General features: G+C 42.0%; 1 protein-coding gene across 10 annotated transcripts in view; it reads left to right on the top strand.

The window, feature by feature from the left end:
• Nucleotides 1-26,781, top strand: part of TIAM1 (TIAM Rac1 associated GEF 1) — a 443,241-nt gene that overhangs the window by 246,300 nt on the left and 170,160 nt on the right. For 3 of the 10 annotated variants that reach the window (XM_063702592.1, XM_055373941.2, XM_063702593.1), the window contains one exon: nt 25,653-25,752. The exons of the other annotated variants lie outside the window; for them this stretch is intronic. The gene's annotated coding sequence lies outside the window, so the exon portion shown is untranslated. The remainder of the gene's footprint in view (nt 1-25,652; nt 25,753-26,781) is intronic. 10 annotated transcript variants of the gene reach the window in all.

Here is a 26,781-nt window from a genome sequence, read left to right as displayed (position 1 = left end):
GACTGAATGAGATTTTATATGTAAAATTCATAGCGTAATTCTTCCATAAACATTGTTCTTCTTAGTAGCAGTTGTACTGTTTGTCTACCATGCAGGAATCACATCTTACACTCCCATTAGGATTTCTGAGAATCTGTTAAGTTGTCCATTCTGACTGCATTAACTAAGTGAATGGGCACTCTGGCCTTGTTTCAAAAGCATCTGTTTAATCTTTTTAAAAAAAGTGTGCTGGGCACAGTGGCTCATGCCTGTAATCCCAGCACTCTGGGAGGCCGAGGCGGACAGATTACTTGAGGTCAGGAGTTTGAGATCAGCCTGGCCAACATGGTGAAACCGCATCTCTACTGAAAGTACAAAAAATTAGCTGGGTGTGGAGGTGCATGCTTGCAAATCCCAGTTACTTGGGAGGCTGAGGCAGGAGAATTGGTTGAACCTGGGAGGCGGAGGTTGCGGTGAGCCAAGATTGCGGCACTGGATGGCAGCCTGGGCAACAGAGCAAGACTGTCTCAAAAAAAATAAAGTGTGCTCTATTGAACTCCTGAATTTTTTAATAAATTATTTTGCCCCCACATATCATGAATGACATTAAAAGAACAATCTTTCTTTTCTCTATATTGTGAACCAACAGTCTGTTCACCTACAAATGTTGCAAATGGTGATTATTTGGAACCCAGATGGGAGCCTCCCAGAAGACTCAGAATAACATTGAAGCTCAACTGCAAGGATTTGTTATTAAAGTAAATGTAGTGGAAAAAAAACACACAAAGAGCTAAACAATTTTCCTGGTGTACTCCTCCCCACCCCCATCCCCCTCCGGAAGTACTTTTTGTAGGTATCATGTTGATTTTTAAGGAAAGAAACATACTGAATTTACAGGATTATTAAGTATACTAAAAGCAAATGTCTGCTGCAAATAAATGTATTCACATTCTTAGAAAAGAAAATTACGCATGAAAACTTTGCTTCTGTACCACTCTGAACAATTTGCAAGAAGAATGTTTGGGCTTGTCGTATCTTATTAAATAATATATTGGACACACTATGCACAGAAACATTCTTTTTGCACCAGGCAGGTGAGTAGCTGCCGTAATTTAAGGGTTGTGTGTGATGTGGGCTGGAGAAGATTGCTGAGCTATGTCTCAGAGGGCTTGACCTTTGTTAAAAGGATGCCCCCCGGCACACATTTCTGTATCATAACCTAACCTCTTTCATTCGTCTTTTTTACCTATTTTCATATTCTTTTTTTCTTTTCTTCCCGTCATTCTGTCTGGCTATAAAAACCTTCCCTTAGGGAGAATGCAGTTACTGTATCTAGCAGAATCCTCCGGGAAAGGAGCGTGAACTTAAGAGCAGGTGGACCTGCGTTGGAATTTCTACTCAGCTACTTTCGAGAACTTGGGCCATATAGTTGACCTCTCCAAGCCTCAGTTTGCTCATTGTAAAGTGACCCTATTATTATGGATGGATTCAGTGAAAACACCTTCATACGGATAAGGCTCAGATTTTTTTCCTTTTGGGTGTATGTATGTTTCTTAAGAAGAGAAATAATTTAAAAATCAAACAGTGAAATTTTTGGTTAGGGAAAGTGTTTTGTGAACAAGAAGGGTCTTTTTTAGAACTCCTGAAATCTCATTATTCCTCATGTTCCCATGATCTGTAAGGGATCTGTCACTACCTGCTGCGTATACTAATGACGCTAACTCACCTGTGATATTGTTTCCCTTCCAAGACCAGTATTATGTGCTTAACTCTCATGGCTCACCTGGGAGGGGGTCATTATTAGGAAGCTCATATATGGATGAAAAACTGATGTTTAGTGTGGTTAACTCCCTTGTATTAGGGTTCTCTAGAGGGACAGAAATAATAGAATAGATGTATATATGAAGGGGAGTTTATTGGGAGAATTGACTCACACTGTCACAAGGTGAAGTCCCTCAACAGGCTTTCTGCAAGCTGAGGAGCCAGGAAGCCAGTTTGAGTCCCCAAACCTCAAAAGTAGGGAAGCCAACAGTGCATCCTTCAGTCTGTGGCCGAAGGCCCAAGAGCCCCTGGCAAATCACTGGTGTAAGTCCAAGAGTCCAAAAGCTGAGGAACTTGGAGTCTGATGTTCGAGGGCAGGAAGCATCCAGCATGGGAGAAAGATGGAGGCCAGAAGACTTAGCCAGTCTAGTCCCCTCCATGTTCTTCTGCCTGCTTTTATTCTGGCCGTGCTGGCAGCTGATTAGATGGTGCCCACCCAGATTGAGGGTGGGTCTGCCTCTCCCAGTCCACTGAATCAAATGTTAATCTCCTTTGGCAACACCCTCACAGACGCACCCAGAACAATACTTTGCATCCTTCAATCCAATCAAGTTGACACTCAGTATTAACTATCACACCTCTCATCGTCTTTCTGGCCGCAGAGGTTAAATTCTCAATCACTGCTCAGTTCATATGAAGAAGTGGGTACTAGAGACTTTTGTAGAAGTAAGTACCAGGCATAAATAGGCTAGTGAGGAGATGTAGAGAATCCTCTTCTCCCCCTCAATTCATGGACTGCTCATCACACACTTGATACATTCCAATGTGGCAGAAATGGAGCTGTTTTGGCATTTTTGCTCAGACCCAGGTGTCAGATGGTCTTCAGGAAATTCTTTGGACAAGGGTGATGATAAATCACCTCCCATTCTGTTTGGGCCATAATCCCTGGAACCCATGGTGGGCATATTTGAAATGATTTGATTTAAATGTTTAAAGCTTTAGTCTTTCATTGGGTAATGTCTTAGAGAAAACAATTTCTTAGTAATATGAATTGTTCCCAAACTGAAGTCCATCCCGTTTTTAGGAAACTGGCAGCCCAATCCAGGCCCTCCTGCTCCCCTTTGGAGGGTCTTTGTTCCTCCTTGAGTTAGCAGTTTTGACAATATTCCTCCAAATTTGACAAAAACAAACAAAACAAACAAATAAACAAAAAAACCATTTCCTGATCGCAGAGACATCAGGGAGAGGAATCAAATTTCTTCTCCTTTGTTCTGGAACGAGCTTATTGGCAGTTCATTATTTACATATCGTGAGAGAGTCCTGCCAAGCCAATGCAGGTGTTGCTGACTTGCTAAGACAAGTTTGCACTCTATTTTCTCTTAAGAAAAATTGGAATGCGGCCCTTTGTCAGAGGATTGCATTGCGCGAGTCACTGAGCTAAATGTAAATATCCGAAAATGCAAATTATGCTTTGCTGTAGAAATAAACATTTTGACATCCTGCCTTAAATGATTTTCCTCAATGACGGTTGTTAGTGCCATCCTTCTTCTCTCGTCCTGCATTGTGTAACCTTTCCTTTAGGGTTTTTGGCTACGCTAACAAGAGCACTTTTCTAAATTGTCTGCTTTGTCATTTTGGGGTCACCAAATTGGTAGTAGAAGGAAATGCAGTAGGTAGCATTTTCCATCAGGGAGTGGTTACCTTCTGCGTCTGAAAGGCAGCGAGTGACCTGGATTTTTAGGAATCAGGTGTGTCCAAGATGTAAGTATGTGAAATTAGTTTAACCTCCATGGGGGTAAATTTCCCAGACTTTATTGGAGTGGTTTTGGTAGCTTTGTGACACCTAGAAGATTCTCACAAAAGTTCGTTAACCCAAGGCCATTTTTCACCCAGGTTGGCTGACTCTTGTAACGCACAACCCCGAATTTCAGTGGCTTCATGGATTTATAGGTTTACTTACTGCCTATGTCACAGGCCAAAGCTGGCTGGCTGTGGGAGGGGACTGCTTTCTCTCTCGCCATGTGGTCATACAAGGACCCAAGCTTCCTCTATCTAGTTGGTTCTAAGCTCTCAGAATCCTCACCTGGCTTCTCTGCATTTGGTGTGCAGGGAATACTAGAGATAGAGCTTGGAGGCCTTCCAGGGACGTGACTGGGACAGGGTCTGGAAGTGGCCATCATTCCTTGCACCCACATTTCACTGGCCTGAACTCAGGCGTGTGGCCCCCACATAGCTGTGATGGGCCTGGAAATGTACATTTCCTTACTTCCCAGGTGAAAAAGGAATTGATTTAGCATCTCTGCCACTGTTGGGTATTTAAACTTAATCTTAAGGTGAAGTGTATCTATTAGGAAGACATTAGCTGTGGAATTTACTTCACTTGGTAGCTGGGTATTTGATTTGCATTTCTGGACTTATTTTTGCCTTAGGTGGTTATGAGCTTCTCACAGATGGGAAAGAAGGGGATTTGGGTTTTTTACTTTTTAAAATGCTGGAGACTTTTCTTCTTTGCCTGATGATGTCTTTATATCCAGCTCAGAGAGCCAGAATGAATGTCTGGTCACGCATGATGGATTTTAGTTGAAATCAGATTTGGGTTTTTCATATAGTTTCTTATAGGGATCTATGCTGACTTCAGAGATGCCCTTAAGTTTGTCCTGAGTTTCTCACTGATCCTAGCTTTCCAGGGCTTGTAGGCCACATCTTCATTTTTTTCATTTGTGAAGCATTCTCATGACTTTTCAGAAGGACGCCAGCCAGACTCTCCGGTCTAGGACTCTAGAATTCTAGGCACATGACTCTTCCTGCTGAAAGATTTTTTTCCCAATAAGTTTAAAAGCTTCTCATCTTTCAAATAATTTTGCAAGAGTTTTGTTTTATTTATTTATTCATTTATTTATTTAGTTTTGAGACGGAGTCTCACTCTGTCGCCCAGGATGGAGTGCAGTGGTGCAATCTTGGCTCCCTGCAACCTCAGCCTCGGAGGTTCAAGTGATTCTCCTGCCTCAGCCTCCTGAGTGGCTGAGATTACAGGTGCATGCCACCGTGCCCGGCTAATTTTTGTATTTTTAGTAGAGACAGGGTTTTACCATGTTGGCCAGGCTGGTCTTGGACTCTTGACCACAGGTGATTTGTCCACCTCAGCCTCCCAAAGTGCTGGGATTACAGGTTGTGCCACCCCACCCAGCTTAATTTTGGAAGACCTTTAAACCTTTCATCTGTTACTAGTCGTCTTCCACAGAATGTTAAATTACTCTAAATTGATCTTTAGTCAGTTTTTTCCCCCTCCCACAGAATTGATCGGTATATCGTGCAGAGATTTGGTGAAGTGGAGGTCATTGAGCTTGTAAGGCCCAGAATGGTGAAGTTTTCAAACTAATTGCATTTGCTTCCTATAGTTGCTTCATTTTTCATCCCTGTTTCCTCCTCTGCATCAGCACTAACCCCCCCAACTCCCAGCCTTTAGTTTGCTGTAGGCTGTCAAACCAGATAACCAAGCTTGTTAAATTGAGAATCAATAGGCTGTACATAGGGACTACAACAGAATGACGATCATTATTGACAGAATCAAGTTCAAACTCCTTGTCCTGGCGTCTGTTGGCCTCTGGCAGCTGGCTCATCTGGCCTTAGCTGGTTGCACGAGTTGCTGCAACCCTCCCACCCCCATCACGCACACACTGCATCCCCTTCCCGAATCACACCAAATTATAATGGATATTATCAATATCATCATAACAAATTACAACACACATTTATTGCGCGCATACAATGTGCCAGGTCCTTTTGTAGAGTATACTATAGTAAACATTCGTGGCGACTGAAGCATTTAGAATATAGTAAATGTAGATTAAATTATGAAATGTTTAAAATAATTATATGTAATTAATATATAATATAAACCATATATTAGTGATTTAATAATTAAATATAGGTTAAATATTAAATATATAAAATATATAGGCATATAGAATATATGAAAACATTTAACCCTCATCCCAAGGATGAGTTAGATAATGCCATTATCTTCCTTATACAAACGAGGAAATGAGACGGAGGTTACCTACCTTGCCTAAGGTCATGCAGACGAACCATTGTGCAGCTTTTAGTTTTTTGTTTTGAGATGACATTTCACTCCATCTCCCAGGCTGGAGTGCAGTGGCGCGATCTTAGCTCACTGCAACTTCCACCTCCTGGGCTCAATCAGTCCTCCTACTTTAGCCTCCCGAATAGCTGGGTCTACAGGTGCACACCACCACACCCAACTAATTTTTGTAGTTTTTGTAGAGATGAGGTTTTGCCATGTTACCCAGGCTGGTCTTGAACCCTGACAGGGATTCCGATTTCGTTTCTTAAGTGATCTGCCTGCCTTGGCCTCCCAAAATGCTAGGATTACAGGTGTGAGCTGCTGCACCCAGCCCATTGTGTAGTATTGATTCTGATTGAAGTAACTTGGCTCTCTTCTCCCCATCCTTTTATTTCACTTAGGGAAACCTCTATTTTTTGTCTTGTAAATTCAACTGAGATTCTCCATCTTCCTGTAACCTTCCCTCCTCTCCAGTGTCTTCTTCCTGAATAGGATGGAGCCTGTGCCATCTAATGAGATAATGGCCCCTCTCCCCTTACCCCTCAGTTGTCCAGAGGCATCTGTTTGCAAGCCCCTCCTTGCTAGACTTGAGCTCCTTGAAGACAGAACCAGGACCTGGCAAAAGGGGAGACCTTTATTAAATGCTGGTGGAGTTGATCAGAATTAGATGATCGCACCCACCTCCCCAATTTCCAGATAGCAAAACCAAGGCCCAGTGTGATGCTGCCACAGAGTTCTCCGGGGTAGATCCGGGACTAGAACCCATGTGTTTGTTCAGTCTGTGACAGCATGGCCTTTGAAAGCAGAAGACCTGACAGGGATTCCTATTTGGTTCCTTAGTTCTGGCCGTGTTCTGGATGGTGTCCTGGGACTCTTGGATGCAGGAGGTGTTTCTGAGCCCTCCGTGTACTCAGAGGGTTGGTAATGGTCATAAGAGTGGCTTGGCATGAAAAGACAGAGCAAAGCCCTGAATTTGCACAACCTGCTGGCTGAGGGTGTGGATACTCTGGTGAGGACAAGAAGAGCACATTAACCCAAGTGGCTAAAGGGCCTTTTGTTTTTTCTAATACAAAATTAGCAAATTTTATACATTGTCATTAATTCTCACATTAGTAGAATAAGTGATGTGGTAATTTGTGCCTCATTTCATTATATCAGTTATCCATATCTGTTTTCACCTGTATTCATAACTAAGAATAAATCAGCCGTCGGGTTTAAGATTTTGTTTTTGTTTTGAAATTGACACAAACTTCTAGAAAAGTTGGCGATGCAATGCAGTGTCAAGAATTTTATTTTCTCTAAATCATTCGAGAGTACATGGCTCTTACCAAAGACATTAGTGTTTTTCAAGGCAACTGTTCTATACAGCCACCATACAGGGGTCAGAGTCACAGCATGAGCTGAGCCATTCCTGCCAGTCAGTTGGGGCGCTGGAAAACGGCGAAGGTTTCCAGTGGAGGATCATGCCTTGCACGTGATTGTCTCGTGTCTTTAGACTCCTTCAGTCAGGAACAGTTGCACAGTCTTTCCTGGACTTACAACCTTGATACTTTGGAAGAGTCCAGGCAAGTTGTTGTGTAGGATGCCCCTCAGTTTGGTTTGCCCAGGTGTTTTCTCATGATTCACTCCACATTGGATCGTTGCATCACTGGCAGACACATCACAGGCCACGATGTAGGGTGTCCTCCTCCTGTGTCTTCTCTGAGTGCTCCCGAAGTTGGCCTGTCCTACTTCTGATACTGTCTACTCACCTTGGCCACTTGGTTAAGACAGCATTGCCAGCCTTCCCACTTGTGAAGTTATTCTTTTCCTCTTTGTGAAGGAAAGAAATGTTAGTAAATGTTTTGTGGGGGGATACTTTGAAATTATATAAGTCTCTTCTTTCTCATCAGATTTCCAATTTTATTTCTCTCTATATGGACTTGTAGTTTCCTATTTTATTCAGTGGGTTATAATCTGCTAGTAGTATTATTTATTGATTTTTTTTTTAGAGACAGGGTCTTGCTCTTTCATCCAAGCCAGAGTGCAGTGGTGCAATCAGAACTCACCACAGCCTCAAACTCCTGGGCTCGAGCAATCCTCCTCCTTCAGCCTCTTAAATAGCTGGGACTACAGGTGCATGTCACCATGCCTGGCTTATTTTTAAATTTTTTGTAGAGATGAGGTCTTGGTGGGTTGTCAGGCCATTCTGTTATTTATTTTGGTACTCAAATTGTCCCTGATTTGGCCTGCAGGCACCCCTTCAAGTGTGTTCCTCTGTCTCGTTGTGTGCCACCATCCTGTGCTCTGCCTGGATTGTGAGGACACTGGTGGTTCCTCCCCTGGGGGACTTGCCCTTTGGGGCTTCTGACACCACCATGGCAGTCACCCCCGGGAGCAGACACCTTCTGGCTCCAGTCACCACGTTTTTAAAAAAAGTATATCTTGTGGTTAGGTTGGGTTAAATAAGCCATAGACATTTTTTTTTTCCTGGAGGTTTTAGGGAGAATTGTTTTTGTGCCTAAATTGAAAAAATGAGGCCTGTTTAGAATTCATAAACTGGCACAGAAGGGTAGCTCTGCGCCTCCAGGCAAATTCTCATACAAATTATTAAAAGACTCAGGAGGGGTTCAGTCATGTTAAAACCCCAGTTTGAAAATGTCGTAATCACTTTTCTGTCAGCAACTGGCTGTTGATAGAATTTCCAGGGAGCTAGGAGGGCAGCTTTTTAAAGAGAGGTGTGGGTGAGAGAGAAGGAGGTGAGCCCCCGTGAGGGGCAGCTGTCAGTGGAACCTTTGGAGATTGTTTTAAAATTCTCATCCAAGGTCCTGTAAGGAAGGAAAAAGGCTGAGAACTGCTTTTTTTTTTTTTTTTTATTTCAGAGTTAATGCCCATCGCTCCTTCCCTAATCCATTTGCTACCCCCTTGCTGCTGAGTCCTGAGATCCAGCCTTTTTGGCCAGTTGTAGAACCAATCGCTTATTCGGTATCATCTAATTTTCTATATGGTTTATTCTCATTTATCACATTGAAAGTAATTAGTGAAAACTGTTGGCTCCAAATTTAATTTAAAACATTGTTTATAGATAGATTTTTTAAAAGTCAGCATTTTAGTGGAGTGAGGGCCGAATGAACACTTCCAGTTGCACATCTTTGTTGAGCAAAATATTTTAAATTTTTACCATTTATTTTATAAATGTTGTCTGTCTGTCTCTTGCACACATATACAGTTACTACAGAACAGTGTGATGAAAGATATTTATTGGAGACAGGAGTTCCGTGAATTTAGAAATTCAATGGGCTGGGTATGGTGGGCTCACGCCTATAATCCCAGCACTTTGGGAGGCCGAGGCGGGTAGATCTTTTGAGGTCAGGAGTTTGAGACCAGCTTGGCCAACATGGTGAAAACCCATCTCTACTAAAAATACAAAAATTAGCCGGGCATGGTGGTGGGCACCTGTACTCCCAGCTACTTGGGAGGCTGAGGCACGAGAATCGCTTAAACCCAGGAGGCGGAGGTTGCAGTGAGCTGAGATCATGCCACTGGGTGTGTCACTGCACTCCAGCCTGGGCGATAGAGTGAGACTCGGTCTCAAAAATAAAAAATTCAAGACATACCAATGATACAATATTCTAATCTGTTGTCAGGATTTACTAAGACTGAAAAATTCTTTTTGTCTTATTGAATTTTCAGCAACCACAACCACATTTTAAAAAGAATCTTAACCACGTTCATATTTTAGCACAGTGCTCTTACCTGTGGCATACGGTACTTGTTTGGCTGAGTGGAATTGAACTGGGCCCCTAATTTTGAGGCTGTAAGATGGATTTCTTAAAAGCAGCTTTTCCTGATAGCTTCCAATGAATAAAGAGCGTTTCAAAACTTCAGACTGGGATTTAATCTGTGTATCCTGATTCCCTTTTGACAAAAGCTTCCAAGATTATTTTGTCTTTTACTTTTTAATTTTATTTTCTTCCTTCCCTTCGTTTTCCTTCCCTCTAACTACACATTATTTGCATGGTTGCTATATTTACCATTTCTTAAGCCTCTGATACTAACTTAGATAGGAAACCTTTAAGTTGGCCTGGAGTTTCTGAGAAAATTGGAAAAAGAACTTTTTCTTTGCTAGAGGAGTAAGTGAAGTATATGAACATGTGTGTAGCTCTCACAGCCAAATGAAGGCCAGAGCTCTCAGAAGCCCCACCAAGCCAGCATCTTCTATTTCGTTGCTTTTGAAAGTAGAACCTTGGGACAGAGCTATGTCATATTCACTATCTCATTTTCTTTTTCTTTTTCTTTTCTTTTTTTTTTTTGAGATGGCGTCTCACTCTATTGCCGAGGCTGGAGCGCAGTAGTGCGATCTCGGCTCACTGCAACCTCCGCCTCCAGGGTTCAAGCAATTATCCTGCCTCAGCCTCCTGAGTAGCTGGGATTACAGGTGCATGCCACCACGCCTGGCTAATTTTTGTATTTTTAGTAGAGACAAGGTTTCACTATGTTGGCCAGGCTGGTCTCGAACTCCCGACCTCAGGTGATCCACCCGCCTCAGCCTCCCAGAGTGCTGGGATTACAAGAGTAAGCCACCATGCCCGACCACTTTTTGTTTTCTTTTGGTGATTTTTTTCCCTGAGGGTGTTTTTTTAAAGGTCTAGTTCTTTTTTATTTTGAAAATTATAAATCATTTTGATGCTAATTATAATGAAGACAATGCTGCCCTGTAAGCCAGAAGGTTTAAGTTCAAAAGTTATTTAAATATGACAACATTACAAGAAAAAAAAAAACCAATTCTTTGTATTCAATTTCCTAATGGGGTGCCATCAATAAGCTGAGATACAGCCCTGGAACTCAATCAGCCACACCTTCCCGCATCCTGTTGGCCTTATTCATTTAAAATGAGTTAATGAATCTGACAGATCTGTGAATGACAGAGATCATGCTCAATTAATGCTGATTCTTTGTGTGTGTAGGAAACCTCTGTAGAGCACCTTTTCCTTCTTAGAGTAGGTAACCCAGTACAGTAGTTGTGAAACTGAATAATTAAAACTTTGGCTTCTCTTAGGAAGAGTTCCTAGTCATAGGTGTCCTATGGGAAAATTTACTTTTTTTAATGTCTTGTTCCTTATTGCTGCAAATTATCAGTATTTATAAAGTAACTGATTTTATACCACTTTTTTGTTACTGTGACCATGGCAGAACAATGTCTCCTAGACTATATCTGTGTAAAGTTGTTAGAATGGTATCTTGTTCATTTTAGTGATATGAAGATCACAGCTAGCAACTTACACATCAGAGTTTGCCAGTTCAAATTCAGCATGGCTGCAGCTGATTAGGAAATTGATATGATTATTCTTTGCTAGTCTGTCTTACTAATGGAATTATATATTGGCCAGTAAAATGGGCCTCCCAATTGCTGTTTCAGGAGATTTTAAAATCTTCAAGGAACATCAATTAGGAAAATAGCTCCAGAAAATATAGATAGATTTTATTTTTATTAAAATGGCAGTCTACATCATAATGATCTTTTCCTGAGACTGTCTTTACCAGAATCTGTGTGAAATAATTCATCTTTTTCTACAGAAAGCAGTGAAAGCAGTCTAGTCTCCTTGAAAAGAAAATCTCTTGGATGTTTAGGAAGGCAGACTTGGCCGTTATGCAGCATCCTGGCTTTTGTGGTGTAGTGTTGTGCGTTTGGAGTTAGTGTGAAAACATGGATTACACTAAGTGGAAGAAGTGTCTTCTTGCCCAGCTCATTCTTAGAACTTAAACAACACAACAGCTTCTACTTTGGCAATTATGTTGTAGCACTAGAGCCTTTTACATGGAAGAGAATGAGGGGTTGCGGTATGTCAAAGACAGCATTCATTAATACAGCATTAATGTGTTGCTCTTGTGTTGGAATCTGAAGGTCATTAAGACTTCTTGGGTTTTGTTTTTAAACAACAATGTGAAAACATTCAAGGTTGAAATGTTGCATTTGAAGTTATGATAGTTAAATATATTCATATTACCAAGACTAGTTTACTGGAAGTGGTTTCTTTTTGTGTTGTAAAGGTTTAATTTTATAGAAGACAGTTACTTAAAGTGATTTTTAACCCTTAAAAAAGTGGAGATATATACATTTTTTAACAATGCCATGAAAACATTTTCTCCTGAGGAAAAGTGAATTTCTTATCAGAATTCAGGCTGGCCCTGTAATTTAAATTAAAATACAATTTTAGAGAAACAAAAAGTAACTTAAAATTGACTCTGGATAGCATTGCAGGCTATTTACATCTCCATTTTATATATGTTTTATATATGCACATATATATATACACGCACACATATATACACACACATTTTATATATATTACATATATATCTTATTTATTACACGTATATATACACACACATTATATATAATTATATATATTTTATTTATTTATTTATTTATCTATTTATCTATTTATTTTGAGATGGAGTTTCACTCTTGTTGCCCAGACTGGAGTGCAATGACGCAATCTCAGCTCACTGCAACCTCTGCCTCCTGGGTTCAAGCAATTCTCCTGCCTTAGCCTCCTGAGTAGCTGGGATTACAGTTGTGTGCCACCATGCCCAGCTAATTTTTATATTTTTAGTAAAGAGGGGGTTTCGCCATGTTGGCCAGGCTTGTCTCGAACTCCTGACCTCAGGTGATCCACTCTCCTCTGCCTCCCAAAGTGTTGGGATTACAGGTGTGAGCCACTGTGCCTGGCCTCCATTATATGTTGAATAATGTTTTTATTCTCTAAGCCAAAATCCCACCTAGATTGCATGGATGGATAACTACCTATTTATTCTATGTTTTGATTAATTTACCTAGAATGTAATTCCTGTCTGGTCTTACTTTTGTGCTGTAGAATCCCAATGGTGTCTTGTTTTAATACCCTCATCTGTGTTCCATAGTTATGGGCTGTTATTAAGAGAATCTAGAGAAGAATGAGAAATTGAACCCAGGGTTTTTATTGTAGAATTTTAAATTCCACTGTATTAATCTAGTTCTTAGGAATTAGGCCTTCTAGAAACAGGCCACTGGCTTCCTGGCCTTGTTATGGTCTGGGTCCTTCCAGGAGAACTCGTGAGGATAGCACATCTGTATTCGAGTTGATACAACTTCCGTTCTCGCCCCTGTCCTAAGCACTGGGAATATTCGTAATAGCTGTTGTGTATGGTTGTTAAGAAAAAGTGATCACATCTTATAATCTCACTCGGCTCCAAAATTCACAACGCAGTTTCATCCTTGCTGTTACTTTCATACATAACTGGGGGTTGTCTACTATAAGCCATGTTTTTGGTGCTGCCTTTCTTGAGTCAACTTAGCAGCAAATACATTTTACTACTGGCACCTCCTACCATGAGATAGCTGGAATTTGATTATGCCTCAAAGGTGTGACTTTTAAAATCTAAGTATTATAGAATTAGCATTTTACCATATCTCTATTTGGTAACTCTGATTTGCTTTGTGCCTTTCTGATAAGTTCTGGAGCAATAAATAATGTTTGCCATTGGCAATGTTCTTTCCAAGATCCTTACATTTTTGCTTCTTTTCATCTTTAGTCAACAATAGTTACTTATGTTTAGAAGATGAACTGTCTGTGACTTTAATCTTTAGCAACAATAATCTTTTGCAAAAACTTGTAGTAAAGATGTGAAGAAGCTAGAGAATTGATGTATTATTACTTTACAAGTCAGTGGTCCTTTGCATTGACACTTCTTATCCTTGACGTTTATCATTGATGAGGGGTTCAGGATGCCCCCATCTCTGTTCTATGTTGTGCCTTCCTCTGGCCATGAAAGAGTTTGTGTATTTTCATTGTAATCAATAAGGAATGAGATTCTGTGAATTCAGGCACTAATTTCAGAGAGCATTTTCCATACTTGTTTATTTTTTGAAAAATTCCAGTTATTATGGCTCATGCCATTCTTGCATTGCTATAAAGAAATACCTGAGACTGGGTAATTTATAAAGAAAAGAGGTTTAATTGGCTCACAGTTCTGTACAGGAAGCATGATGCTGGCATCTGCTTCTGGGGAGACCTTAGGAAACTTCCATTGATGGCAGAGTGTGGAGTCAGGGGAGCAGGAGCAAGATAACGAGTGGGGAGGTGCTACACATTTTTAAATGAATAGATCTCACGAGAACTCACTCACTGTCACAAAGACAGTACCAAGGGGGGCTGGTACTAACCCATTCATGAGAAATCCTCCCCCGTGATCCAGTCACCTTCACCAGGCCCCACCTCCAACACTGGGAATGACATTTCAATATCAGATTTGGGCAAGGACAACATCCAAGCTCTGTCAGCTCAGGAGACTGGAGATTATGATGACCAATCAACATGCAGATGTAAGGAAAGATCCGACCTTTTGTTTTTTCCGGGCTGCCATTTATTGATCACTTCTGTGGCTCAGGCAGCGGACTGTGATTTCCAACAGATTGTTTGTTCCATGTACTCTTATTATTCCCATTTTACCAGTGAGGAAACCGAGGCTTGGTGATGTGAAGTGACTTTCCACTGTCATTTGGGCATCAAGCAGCAGAGGCAAAATCCCCACCGATTCTGTGTGGCTCTGAAGTCCATTCCCCAAGCACGAATCCCTTACTCCCTACCACGTAATGGGTAACGTCGTGCCTTGGGGCTTGAGACTGCTGTCGTCTGGGAACAGTCCCTATTTTGACTAATGCTGTTGGGTCTCTTTCACAGTTGCTCAAGACCTGTTCATTATCTGTTTCAGATTTCAAGATTAATAATTAACCCGTAAGGGCTTTTCCCATTGTGTCAAGTTCAAACAAAATAAGCTGACAAACTCCATTATAAATTGAACATACGTAACAAACAGTGCAAGTCCCAACAAGAAATAACAGTTGATAGGTTTAGTGTTTTCTCCACTGAAGCCTGGGCCAGTGTCAGCAGTTAATGCCTTCTCAGAAATGTCATGGAAGGGAGAAGGTGGTGACGTGGTAGCATGGCCAGGTTTACAACTTAAAAAGGAGGGCTGCGAAAGGCATAGGGAGGGCATTTATTTTTAACTGAATCCCAGAAGGAGCTATTGAAGTCTTTTCAATAATTAAATATGCCTATCATATTATAAATTATTTTTGAACAAATTGTTGCTTTGTCTTAAAGGTTTTTGGATGCACTGTGTTCAAAACAAAACAAGACAAGAAACCCATGATTAGAAATTTTGGTCTGTGGTTGCTGATGTTTTTGTTTCCATTAGTGTGAAGAAACTGCTAATGAGGTATATTAAACTCCAAATCTAAGTATTGTTGTTGAACCTGTGTTCCTGTTCGCCCTACGCCTCCCTCCTCCGATAACATTTATTTAACACGGAGTGATATATTTGCTTCTTTCTCTGACTCATTTGTAGCAGGCCTGTGAAAAGGGATTTGAGGTGGGGAGGATATATACCATTATACTTCTCATGGCCCAGTTCTCTCTCCGTCTGTTTCTCTCTCTCTCTCTCTCTCTCATTGTTTCTCTCTCTCTCTCTCTCTGTTTCACACACACACACACACACACACACACCCTCAGTTGGATCTGATCTGATCCATGCTTGGTGAGTAAGAAGTACAGGAGCCAAGGATGACGTCTGTCAGGTTAGTGATTACCTTCTTCATGGTCTATTATGTGTGGTACTTTTATGGTTGATGGAAAGTTTTAGATGAGGGAAGACAGACAATTAGAGAGGGAAGAATACCAGATGAGAGTAGAGCTGGCCAGCCATGACACTGATATTTGGAAATGCCAATTAAGTAAACACCTTGATCACTTGATTATTACAAGTAGATGGAATCTGTAGGAGTAGAACTGAGCACATTTCATTAAGATTATTTCCCACGGTAGTCACCATGACACACTAACTCTTTCACAGGTTTTCAATAGACAGTTTACAAAATCAGTTTTCATGATTAAGAAAGTTTAGAAAACACTAGGTTAAATAAAGTGAGATCCATTTCTTTACTGTTGGAGTTGGAGTGCCCAACTTTGGCCATAGAATGCATATTTCTTGGAGCACCTGGTAACATTCCTGTATTTCTACAGAAATATGCACAGTTATTGGAAGGCAGGGTGGTGAAATGGGCACTGCAGGTTTGGAAGGAAGCCCACCTGGGTTCTCATGACAGTCAAGCCACTCCATCTGCTCAGCTGTGGACAGGCCACTTACACAGAAATGGGTGTAAGAGTAAGTCGTGCCCTCCCCCACCCAGGTGGCCGTGATGATTAGATTATCTAATGTACATAGAAACGTTTTTCAAATTATGAAGCACCCTGCAAATAGTAGTTATTATTACACCCTCTAATGTTTTTATTGCCATAATATATGTATCGTCATACTCGGGCAATTGGTATTCCTTTTGAGCACTAGGATAACCTGTTAACTGTTCATCATAAAGAATTTCATTAAGTTGCACCCCTCCCTCTTCATAGCCCTCTGAGTTCATCGTGTAGCACTTAACTCTGAGCATTATATTATATTTTTGGGGTCTCAAAACCCTAACGTAAAACACAAAATTGGCCATTGTAACTGTTTTCAGGTGAACAGCTCAGTGGCATTAAGTACATTCCCACTGGCCGGGCGCGGTGGCTCATGCCTGTAATCCCAGCACTTTGGGAGGCCGAGGCGGGTGGATCACCTGAGGTCAGGAGTTCAAAACCAGCCTGGCCAACATGGTGATACCTAAAATACAAAAATTAGCCGTGCGTTGTGGCAGGTGCCTGTAATCCCAGCTACTCAGGAGGCTGAGGCAGGAGAATCTCCTGAACCCAGGAGACGGAGATTGCAGTGAGCCGAGATCTCGCCATTGCACTCCAGCCTGGGTGACAGAGCGAGACTCCGTCTCAAAAGAAAGTACGTTCACACTGTTATGTGGCCATCACCACCATCCGTCTCCAGAACTCTTTTCATCTTGCAGAACCAAAACTGTGTACCCATTCACCAACAGCTTGCCATCCACCTTTCTATTTCTGCCTCAGTGAGTTTGACTGTTCTAGGTACCCCGCATTAGTGGAATCATACAGTATTTGTCCTCTTTTGTCTGGTTTATTCAATTAGCATAATGTTTTCAAGTATACCCTCTAATTTTATATAATGTGAAGTTTTAATTGAGTTTTATTCATTTTCTTAATTTACTCACCCCTAGTGCCATTCTTTTACATAGCATGAAGTTGGAAGGGTGCATGTATCCCTAGAACGTTCCTCTAGAACAGCCCTGAAGAGTTAGTAGCATGAGTTTAGGAGAAGGGATGTCAAGGATATGCCTTTGAGAAATGCAGGTCAGAAATCCAGTCCAGGCCAGATGCAGTGGGTCATGCCTGTAATCCCAGCATTTTGGGAGGCCAAGGCAGGCGGATTATGAGGTCAGGAAATCAAGACCGTCCTGGCTAACACGATGAAACCCCATCTCTACTAAAAATACAAAAAAATTAGCTGGGCGTGGTGGCACATGCCTGTAGTCCCAGCTACTCTGGAGGCTGAGGCAGGAGAATTGCTTGAACCCAGGAGGCAGAGGTTGCAGTAAGCTGAGATCGCACCACTGCACTCCAGCCTGGGTGACAGAGCGAGACTCTGTCTCAAAAAAAAAAAAAAAAAATTCCAGTCCAATCTCAAATTGAAACTGAAAGGACCCTGGACTCCCCTGATAAGAAGACTCATTTTGTTTCTTCTTCAGCCAGGGATTTGAAATAGAAGAGACATGAGTGTCAGCACCTAAGTATTATCTTTTTCTCTTGTGGATTATCTTGCAGATGATTCATGCATAAGCAGGAGTTTCAAAAATTATGTATTTTGTCATTTCTACCTGTCTTAAAATGGTTATTTTTGATTTGGGGCTCCGTTGGGGAAGTCCTCTGTCACTTTTAGGTGAAGATCATCCACTTCAAATATAAATAGTCGAAAATTTGAAATTATCTGTTTTTGTTCATTTAAATAAAGTTTAAACCTTTTGAGGTGTGCATATTTTTTTTGGAATAAGTATTCTCTTCTATACCAGGATTTTAGGGTAAAAGTATATCCAAATACTCATTATCCCCAGAAATAGAAATGTTTCCTTTCCCAAGGATTTCAGTAGTATTCGGATTATACATTAAATAGTATACCAAAATGATCATATTATTTTCCTGAATAATCATCAAATCCAGGTTAAAAATTCAGAGTTGGCCAGGTGCAGTGGCTCACGCCTGTAATCCCAATACTTTGGGAGGCTGAGGCGGGCGGGTCACCTGAGGTCAGGAGTTCGAGACCAGTCTGCCCAACATGGCGAAAACCCGTCTCTAGTAAACATACAAAAAATTAGCCAGGAGCGGTGTTGGATGCCTGTAATCCTAGCTACTCAGGAGGCTGAGGCAGGAGAATCGCTTGAACCCAGGAGGCAGAGCTTGCAGTGAGCCAAGATCGCTCCACTGCACTCCAGCCTGGACGACAAGAGTGAAACTCCGTCTCAAAATAATAATAATAATAATAATAATAATAATAATAATAATAATAATCAGAGTCAAGAATCTCAGAATCCTAATATGCATATTCTCAAAAGGTACGTGTATTCTTTACCTTTGTCCTGTTAAGGGCATCTATTGAATTGTAGAGACTCTCAGCTGTATTACCATACTGTGGCAATTGGTATTCCTTTTGAGCACTAGGATAACCTGTTAACTGTTCATCATAAAGAATTTCATTAAGTTGCATGCCTCCCTCTTCATAGCCTCTGAGTTTATCGTATGGCACCTAACTTTTGAGCCTTAGATTACATTTTTGGGGTCCCCATCTCATTTCTTCATTGCTGCCCACCCAAATAATCTTTAAGACCCTTTTTTTTTTTTTTTTTGAGATGGAGTCTCACTCTGTCACCCAGGCTGGAGTGCAGTGGTGTGATCTCGGCGCACTGCAAGCTCTGCCTCCTGGGTTCACACCATTCTCCTGCCTCAGCCTCCCGAGTAGCTGGGACTACAGGCACCTGCCACCACGCCCAACTAATTTTTTGTATTTTTAGTAGAGACAGGGTTTCACCGTGTTAGCCAGGATGGTCTCGATTTCCTGACCTCGTGATCCACCCGCCTTGGCCTCCCAAAGTGCTGGGATTGCAGGCGTAAGCCACCGCACCTGGCCCTTTAAGACCCTTTAAGAAGTCTTAAACCTTCCTTGTCCTACCATGCTGTGTGGAATCTTGAACCATGCCATCCACAAGGGGGGTGCTGAGCATATGGTGACAGTGAGTGGGGTTGAGCTGAATTGAGATGGAGGTCTGGAAGCCATAAATTGAAGGGAAATTTTAGATGAAAACTAGCGTCAGGATCTTATTTACCTTTATGGAAAACCGAGCTGTGCTGGGTGGTGCAGCGCAGATGGCAGGCTGTTCCTGTGAGTGTGAGGACGGAGTGAGAGAAACAGAACCAAACAGGTGGCTCAAGAGCTGCCACCCTGGTGCCAACATGCGTTCAGGCCGTGTGTGGGGCCCCCTTCCCCGTGCTTGTGTGAGTGAGGCAGCCGCAGAACCAGAAGGCTGATGTTATTTTGATCACCAAGCTCTATTTAGTGAATACACTTGATTAATTTCCCTCCTTCTTCTCATGGATGCTATTTTGAATGGAAAATCACTACTGGAAAAATAAATCTCTACATTAATGATGCCCACAATCCTGTTTTTTCTCTTTACATACCATACCCAACGGCTCTCTTTTCTGTGAAGCCCAACATTTTTAAAGCCCTTACTAGGTGCTAAATTTTACTGAGGAAGAACCTGAAACCACAGAGAAATTAACTGATTTTCCCCAAGTTAACAGGTTACCCTGGTGCTCAAAATGGAATACCAATTGCTTACCCACTATGTATGTTCTTTGATTTGACCCTTGAAAATTCAAACTCCCTGCTCCGTGGTGGAGAAGCAGAGTTAGAAAGGACTCCTAAGCCAACACTCTCAGCTTGCTTTCTCTCTAGATGGATATTTTCAGAAAGGGGTATAGTTAGGGCTTGGAGGGGCTGAGTGCCTCCTGAGCCTTCTTGGGATTGGTTTGGTTTAAATGTGACTTGTCAGTTCTTACTAGCTGGGAGGAAATGCTCTGCCAGTATGATGCATTAGTCATGAGCAGGGAGTGGGAGGCTGTTGAACAATCATTCCAACCTCCCTCCCCACTGCTGGCCTTTCATGCTGAACTTTAAGCCCAGCTGCATTGGAATTGAGGACTTGCTGGGGACACCCCCCACCCTCACCATGCTGTGTGCTTGAAGTCTTGGCTTAGAGGTGGGAGAGGGTGATGATTTCAGATCCAAGACTAAAGCAGAAATAACACCAACAGGGTAGCTTATGGACCCAGGACCTCCATAATTTATGTTTTTTGGGAGGGGAGGGAGGGTGGTTAAAAGTAGGGGCTGTTTCAAGAATCAGAAGCTGTGGTATAAACTACCACATTGTTCCTGGATATGTGTGTTTTCCAATCTGTAAATATATTTTAATACAGTTTTCCATGTTGAAATAAAAGGTAGTCACCACTCTTGATGATGTTGGCTACCAAGAGACAAAAGCTTGGATGGTTGCAATTGTCTTGAAATATATGGAAAGGAAGACATTCTGCAAGACTTGCCGCTCTTCGCAGCGACCTCTTCATGCCCCGGAGACTGTGGCTACCTGGAACACCTGAGCTGACCTCCCTTCAGAGCACAGGACAGGTGGCCTTGTGGGATGGAAGAGAGTCTGTCAGGAGCACCTGTTGGATATTGCATTGTAGACATTCTGTGGGAATACATTTTATTCTCTTTCTTCCTTTGGCTAATATTGATGGCATTACTAGGCACTGGAGAAAAAGTCTTTTGTGTGGGGAATGATGGTTCATTTGATCTGTCAACTTGGTAGGTTGTGGTGCCTAGTCGTTTGGTCAAATACCAGTCTAGATGTCTAGATGTTGCTGTCAGTTATGTTTGGATGTAATTAACATCTACATCAGTAGGGGTTGAGTAAAGCAAATGACCATTCATAACATTGGTAGGCCTCATCCAATCAGTCAAAGATCTTAAGACAGAAGACTGAGGTCCCCAAGAAGGAAGAAGTTCTGCCTCCAGATGCCCTTGGACTCAAACTGCAGCATCATTTTTTCCCTGGGTCTCCAACCCTACCTTGCAGATTTCAAACTTGGCAGCCCCCGCAAATGCATGAGCCAATTCTTTAAAGTAAATCTTGGCTGGGCACGGTGGCTCACACCTGTAATCCCAACACTTTGGGAGGCCCAGAAGGGCAAATCACTTGAGGTCAGTAGCTCAAGACCATCCTGGCCAACATGGCGAAACTCCGTCTCTACTACAGATACAAAAATTAGCTGCACATGGTGGCGGGCGCCTGTAATCCCAGCACTTTGGGAGGCTGAGGTAGGTGGATCACCTGAGGTCAGGGCAGATCATTTCAGGTCAGGAGTTCGAGACCAGCCTGGCCAACATGGTGAAACCATGTCTCTACTAAAAATACAAAAATTAGCCAGGCGTGGTGGTGCGCACCTGTCATCCCAGCTACCTGGAGGGCTGAGGCATGAGAATCACTTGAACCCAGGAGGTGGAGGTTGCAAGTGAGCTGAGATCACATCGTTGCACTCCAGCCTGGGTAACAAAGTGAGACCTTGTCTTAAAAAAAAAAAAAGTGCCAGGCACGGTGGCTCATGCCTGTAATACCAGCACTTTGGGAGGCTGAGGCGGGTGGATCACTTGAGGCCAGGAGTTTGAGACCAGCCTAGCCAACATAGTGAAACTCCGTCTCTACTAAAAATACAAAAATTATCCTGGCCTAGTGGCGCATGCTTGTAATCCCAGCTACTCGGGAGGCTGAGGCATGAGAATCACTTGAACCCAGGAGGCAGAGGCTGCAGCGAGCCGAGATCGCATCACTGCACTGCAGCCTAGGCCACAGAGCAAGACTCTGTCTCAAAAAAAAAAAAAAAAAGGAAATTGAAAGCAAGGTGACCTGACCTGGATTAGAAGGGTAGGAATAGAAGAGACAAGATGTAGAAGATACTTCAGGGACCTTGGGGGAAGAACAAGGGGAAGAAGGACACAAGAGGAAAGAAAGAAATGAATATTCATGAAGCTCCGACTAAATACCAAGAAAAAGTGTGTTTACATACATTGCCTCACTTAATTCCCAGCACAAACCTGCAGGCAGGTATCCTGTTTTGCAGATGGAGAAAGTGATTCGTAGGGATATTAAGTGGCTGGCTTAAGGTCACAGATGCAGTGAATGGCAGGTTAGGATCAGGTCTCTCAGATCCTAAGCCTATGTTACATTTACCAATCACGCTGCCCTCATAAGGGTGAAAGGTTTTGACCCTAAGTGGTGGATCATCTGTAGGATAATCCCAGGAGGTGAGAAAGAGGGATTTGTGCTGAAGAAGGAGAGTCTGGAAGGAACTAGATGGAGCCATGTAGAAGGCTGTGGGCAGAACCTACAGTTGGGGCAAGAGGAATATCTGAGGGTTATACAGGCATGGAATTCGGCTGGGCACGGTGGCTCACGCCTGTAATTCCAGCACTTTGGGAGGCCGAGGCGGGCAGATCACCTGAGGCCAGGAGTTCAAGACCAGCCTGGCCAACGTGGCAAAACTCTGTCTCAACTAAAAATACAAAAATTAGCCAGGTGTTGTAGCGCATGCCTGTAGTCCCAGCTACTCAGGAGGCTGAGGCAGGAGAATCACTTGAACCTGGGAGTGGAGGTTGCAGTGAGCCGAGATCGCGCCATTGTGTTGTCGCCTGGGCGACAGAGCGAGACTCCATCTCAATAAATAAATAAATAAACAAATAAATAAATAAAGGCATGGAATTTGAGGGAAGGGTGTGTATTTTGGAGGGGGTGCAGATCAGCAGGATCAGATGCAGATGGGAGGTCATAGCCATATGAGTTCCTAAGGAGAGCTCCTTCCATCATCAGCAGTGACTTTCTGTATTGGAAGCTGGCCAGAGACAGGTTTCTGGAAGATTAAGCTTTTTTGTTGTTGTTGTTTTTTCTATCTATGAGGAGAAAAGTTTTGTATAACTTTTTTAAAAATAATTTTTCATTGCCTGTTATTGTAGCCTTTATTCTTCCAGACTGTAGAACTGAAATTTCTTGGCTTCTTACCCTGGCTGTGTCTGAAATCACCCACACTGAGAAATGCAGTTATGGTTGGAAAGGTGTTTTTTTGTTTACTGCATCTTGGTGAATCACAATACACAGTATTGTCTTGACTTGTGGTGGGTGGGGATGAGCCCTTCTGTCTTATAATTTTCTTCTTCTACATATGGTGCGGTTTTATTAACTACTGGTGAAGGGATAATTTGTTATTATCATTGTTGCAAAAGCACAGCTGAATTTAGTGGTCCCTAGTGAGCGCTAGTGCTAACACCAGATGATTTCAGAGCAGCCAGAGGATATCAGCACATGTCTCCTTAATGGTGATGTGCTACCTTCCTGAAGATTCTGGGAGATTTTGGCCCTCGCACATGGTGTGACTTCGTAATAAGGCTAAAATGTAGATAATATTTTGACTGTACAGATGGGGAAACTGAGGAAACACAGGTGGGGTTTGCTAGTTGCAAAAGCAGTCGCCATCAGCAGAAAACAGATCCTTTTTGGTAAAAAGCTATTCCACAATCTGTTTCTAATTTTTTTTTTTTTTTTTTTCTGAGATAGAGTCTTGCTCTGTTACCGGGGCCAGAGTGTAGTGGGGCAACCTTGGCTCACTGCAACCTCTGCCTTCCGGGTTCAAGCAATTGTCCTGCCTCAGCCTCCAGAGTAGCTGGGATTACAGGCACGCGCCGCCATTCCTGGATAATTTTTGTATTTTTTCTTCTTTTTTTTAGTAGAGATGAGGTTTCACCATGTTGGCCAGGCTGGTCTTGAACTCCTGACCTCAAGTGATCTGCCTGCTGTGGCCTCCCAAAGTGATAGAATTATAGGTGTGAGTCACCATGCCCAGCCAATGTTTGTTTTTTGAGCCTGAGTTCTCCACGAGTTGCCTTTCCTGATTTTTTTTGGTAGGTCCCAGATCGGCCCTGTATTTCCTTGAGCACTGGCCTTCAATATCAGATGAATGTGCAAGATGAATTCATCAGGGCATGAAAGGAAATTTCAAAATTTATGTTTCATCTTTTGCCTTTAGATTTCTGTTGGTTCAAATAAATTGTGTGCTATATAAATACATACAGAAAATTGAAATGTGCATAATGTATTTGAACAGTACTTCATGTATATATACATTAAATAAATAAGCAGTGGTAGGCATACTCTTCGGGGTGGGCATGCTTAGAACTATTTTTTTGAATGGTGATGCCAATAAAACCATTTGCATCATAGTGCCCTGGACAGGAGTATACTCATTGATTCTTAGAGGGCAAGCCTAGTGTCTGTTTCACTTGCCTTGTGTGTGGTCCCATAGATATTACTTGGCAGTGAATGTCAGGCTTTTAAAGCCTGTTGCTGTCATACTAGAAACAGATTTGCTTTGTGATTTTATGTATCGGTTTTCTGCATGGGGACTTTGATGTATCACTGTTTGAGAAACGTTCCCATGACTCCCCAGGAATTGCCTTTATATTAAAAGAGGCTGATTATCCTCTTATGATTTTTAGGGAGGGGAATATGGGCTCCGTTTGATTTTTGTTTTCTTCTACTTAACAAATCTGATTCGCAATGACTTCATATGCTTTTTATTCTCTCCCAATTTGTCATTTGGCTAGGATGAACAGTAATTGTTGTACAGCCAAAATATCTTGCACTGGCTTTTAAATGAGCTTAGGTCACTTTTCTGGGGTCCAGCTCAGTGGTACTTTTGCCTTAATTGAATCACCTATACTGAAAAAAGAATACCCAGTAGAGAAAAATCTCATGGTGGTTACCATTGTGATGCCCGTGGGTTTTGACTTGAGAAAGTTAAAGAAATATGGACTTCTTTCCAGGCGTAGGGAGCACAAAAACTTCCAGACCATCCACCTAACTTTAAAAAGAATGGGTGCTTAGGAGAGTTGGGCCGAGTCACTTGTGTCCCATAGTTAACCCATGTCTTTCTTGCCATCCCTCTGTGCCCATCACCATGTGCTCCACTCTCATCCTTTGCTGGTCTGGTCACTCACATAAACCAGGGCATTGCCTGAGATCTGCTTGGTGTTGCAAAGCTATTGACTTCTTATTTTATACACTCACAGAAAAGTTAAATGATTGTTCTTAAATACTACATGTGTTTAAGTGGCACTTGGGCATGCTTATTTATGCATTGCAGATATATAGCACTGTGATTTGTACAGCTTTGATCATTGCCTGCATTCAATGATCTTATTTAAATAATAAGAGTGAGTTCAAGGTGTGAGTCAACAGCATGGTGGGTTTCCTGCAGCCTGAGAGTATTTTGGAGACTGAACCCAAATCTGATTTACTTTTTAATTTTATGATGCCAAGGCATCATATTTTAATTTTAATTTTTGCATTAAATTATTGAAGCTGTTAAATCCATTTATTATTACAGGTATTGATTTAGTCCATACAAAGTGTGGTTGAGATAATGTTTGAAACTTCTGGCCTCTCATGGATAATTAGAGGGTTTGGTTTTGTTTTTGTGTGTGTTTTAAGTTCCATAAATCTGCATTGGAATTGGCCATTATTTGTGTCTCCATTCCAATATCCTCCCTGATCTAAGTTTTTTGGGAGTTGCTATGCTCTGAATGTTGGTATAAATTCATATGTTGGAACCTAATACCTGAATGTGATAGTATCATGTGGTGGGGACTTTAGGACGTGATTAGGTCACGAGAGCTCTGCCCTCATAAATGGGATTCGTGCCCTTATGAAAGAGACTTGAAGGAGCCTGTTTGCCCTTTCTATCAGGAGAGGATGTATCAGGAAGGTGCCATCTGTGAGGAACAGGCCCTCGTGAGATGCTGAATCTGCTAGCAACCTGAACTTGGACTTCCCAGCCCCTAGAACTGTGAGCAAGAAATTTCTGTTGTTTATAAATTACTCAGTCTAAGGTATTTTGTTATAGCAGCCCAAACATACTAAAGCAGGAAGGTTGTTTTTTTTTGTTTGTTTGTTTTGTTTTTTTTAACTGTATTGCTGTTCTAGTGGGTTCCAGTCCTTTGTTTTTGAGGTCCTTTATGGAATGGACACCAAATTTCCAGTAAGATCACTGTGAGTGAATTGTGGCCTCTCAGGGATAACATTTGAATCTGGTGCTTGATTATACCTCAGAGTGGAAGGTGTTATTGTCACCTTCCATTTCAGTTACCAAGCCAGGAACTTCAGAGAAGTCTATGCCTCCTTGTTCTTCCTCCTTCTTTCCTCAAAGGATGTATGTGGCCACCGAGTCCTGGTGATCCTACCTGTCATTCTCACTACTCCAAGGCACTCACTGTCCCCGTTGGGCCATCCCAACTTATTGATGGCTTGCAATAAGTCTTTCCCTTCTCTTCCAAGCTACCCAGGCGGGAAAACTATGTTTGATCATGTAACTCCCATAATAAAATCTCATCGTGTAATCCCATCAAATATAATCATGTTCAGTTCCTTTGTGTAGCATCCATAGCCCCAGCCCATCTTTTTAGCTTCATCATCTCCAGCTTTTTCCCATGCACTCGCCTCGCTGCAACATTGGGCTAATGATACTTTCATTCCTCAGAGTCTTTGCTTATACCCTTCTCTTTTACTGGAAATTTCTGTCCTTCTCTTTGTGTAAACTCTCTCCTATCCCTGTTCATTTCCTCTCATCCTCCTAAGCTAAGCCAAATCCTATTAACCTGTCAGGACCAGGTTCAACCGAGAGCCTCTCCTAGCAGAATTAGTCTATTTCTTCACATCCTTCACTATTAATAATGCCAGACTAGCTGTTACAGCCCTGTCTGAGTGGGTAAATGCCCACTGTCTTCCCAGATTATGTACATCATAAAGAAATGGTCTATTTCCTCATTCCAAACATATAACAGGTGCCCAGTAAAATGTCGGTTGAGTTGAACTGAAT

Source organism: Gorilla gorilla, chromosome 22 (assembly GCF_029281585.2).
Source record: "Gorilla gorilla gorilla isolate KB3781 chromosome 22, NHGRI_mGorGor1-v2.1_pri, whole genome shotgun sequence".
NCBI lineage: Eukaryota > Metazoa > Chordata > Mammalia > Primates > Hominidae > Gorilla > Gorilla gorilla.
The sequence above is the reverse complement of the archived record's forward strand: the minus strand, read 5'-3'. Positions and strand labels throughout refer to the sequence as shown.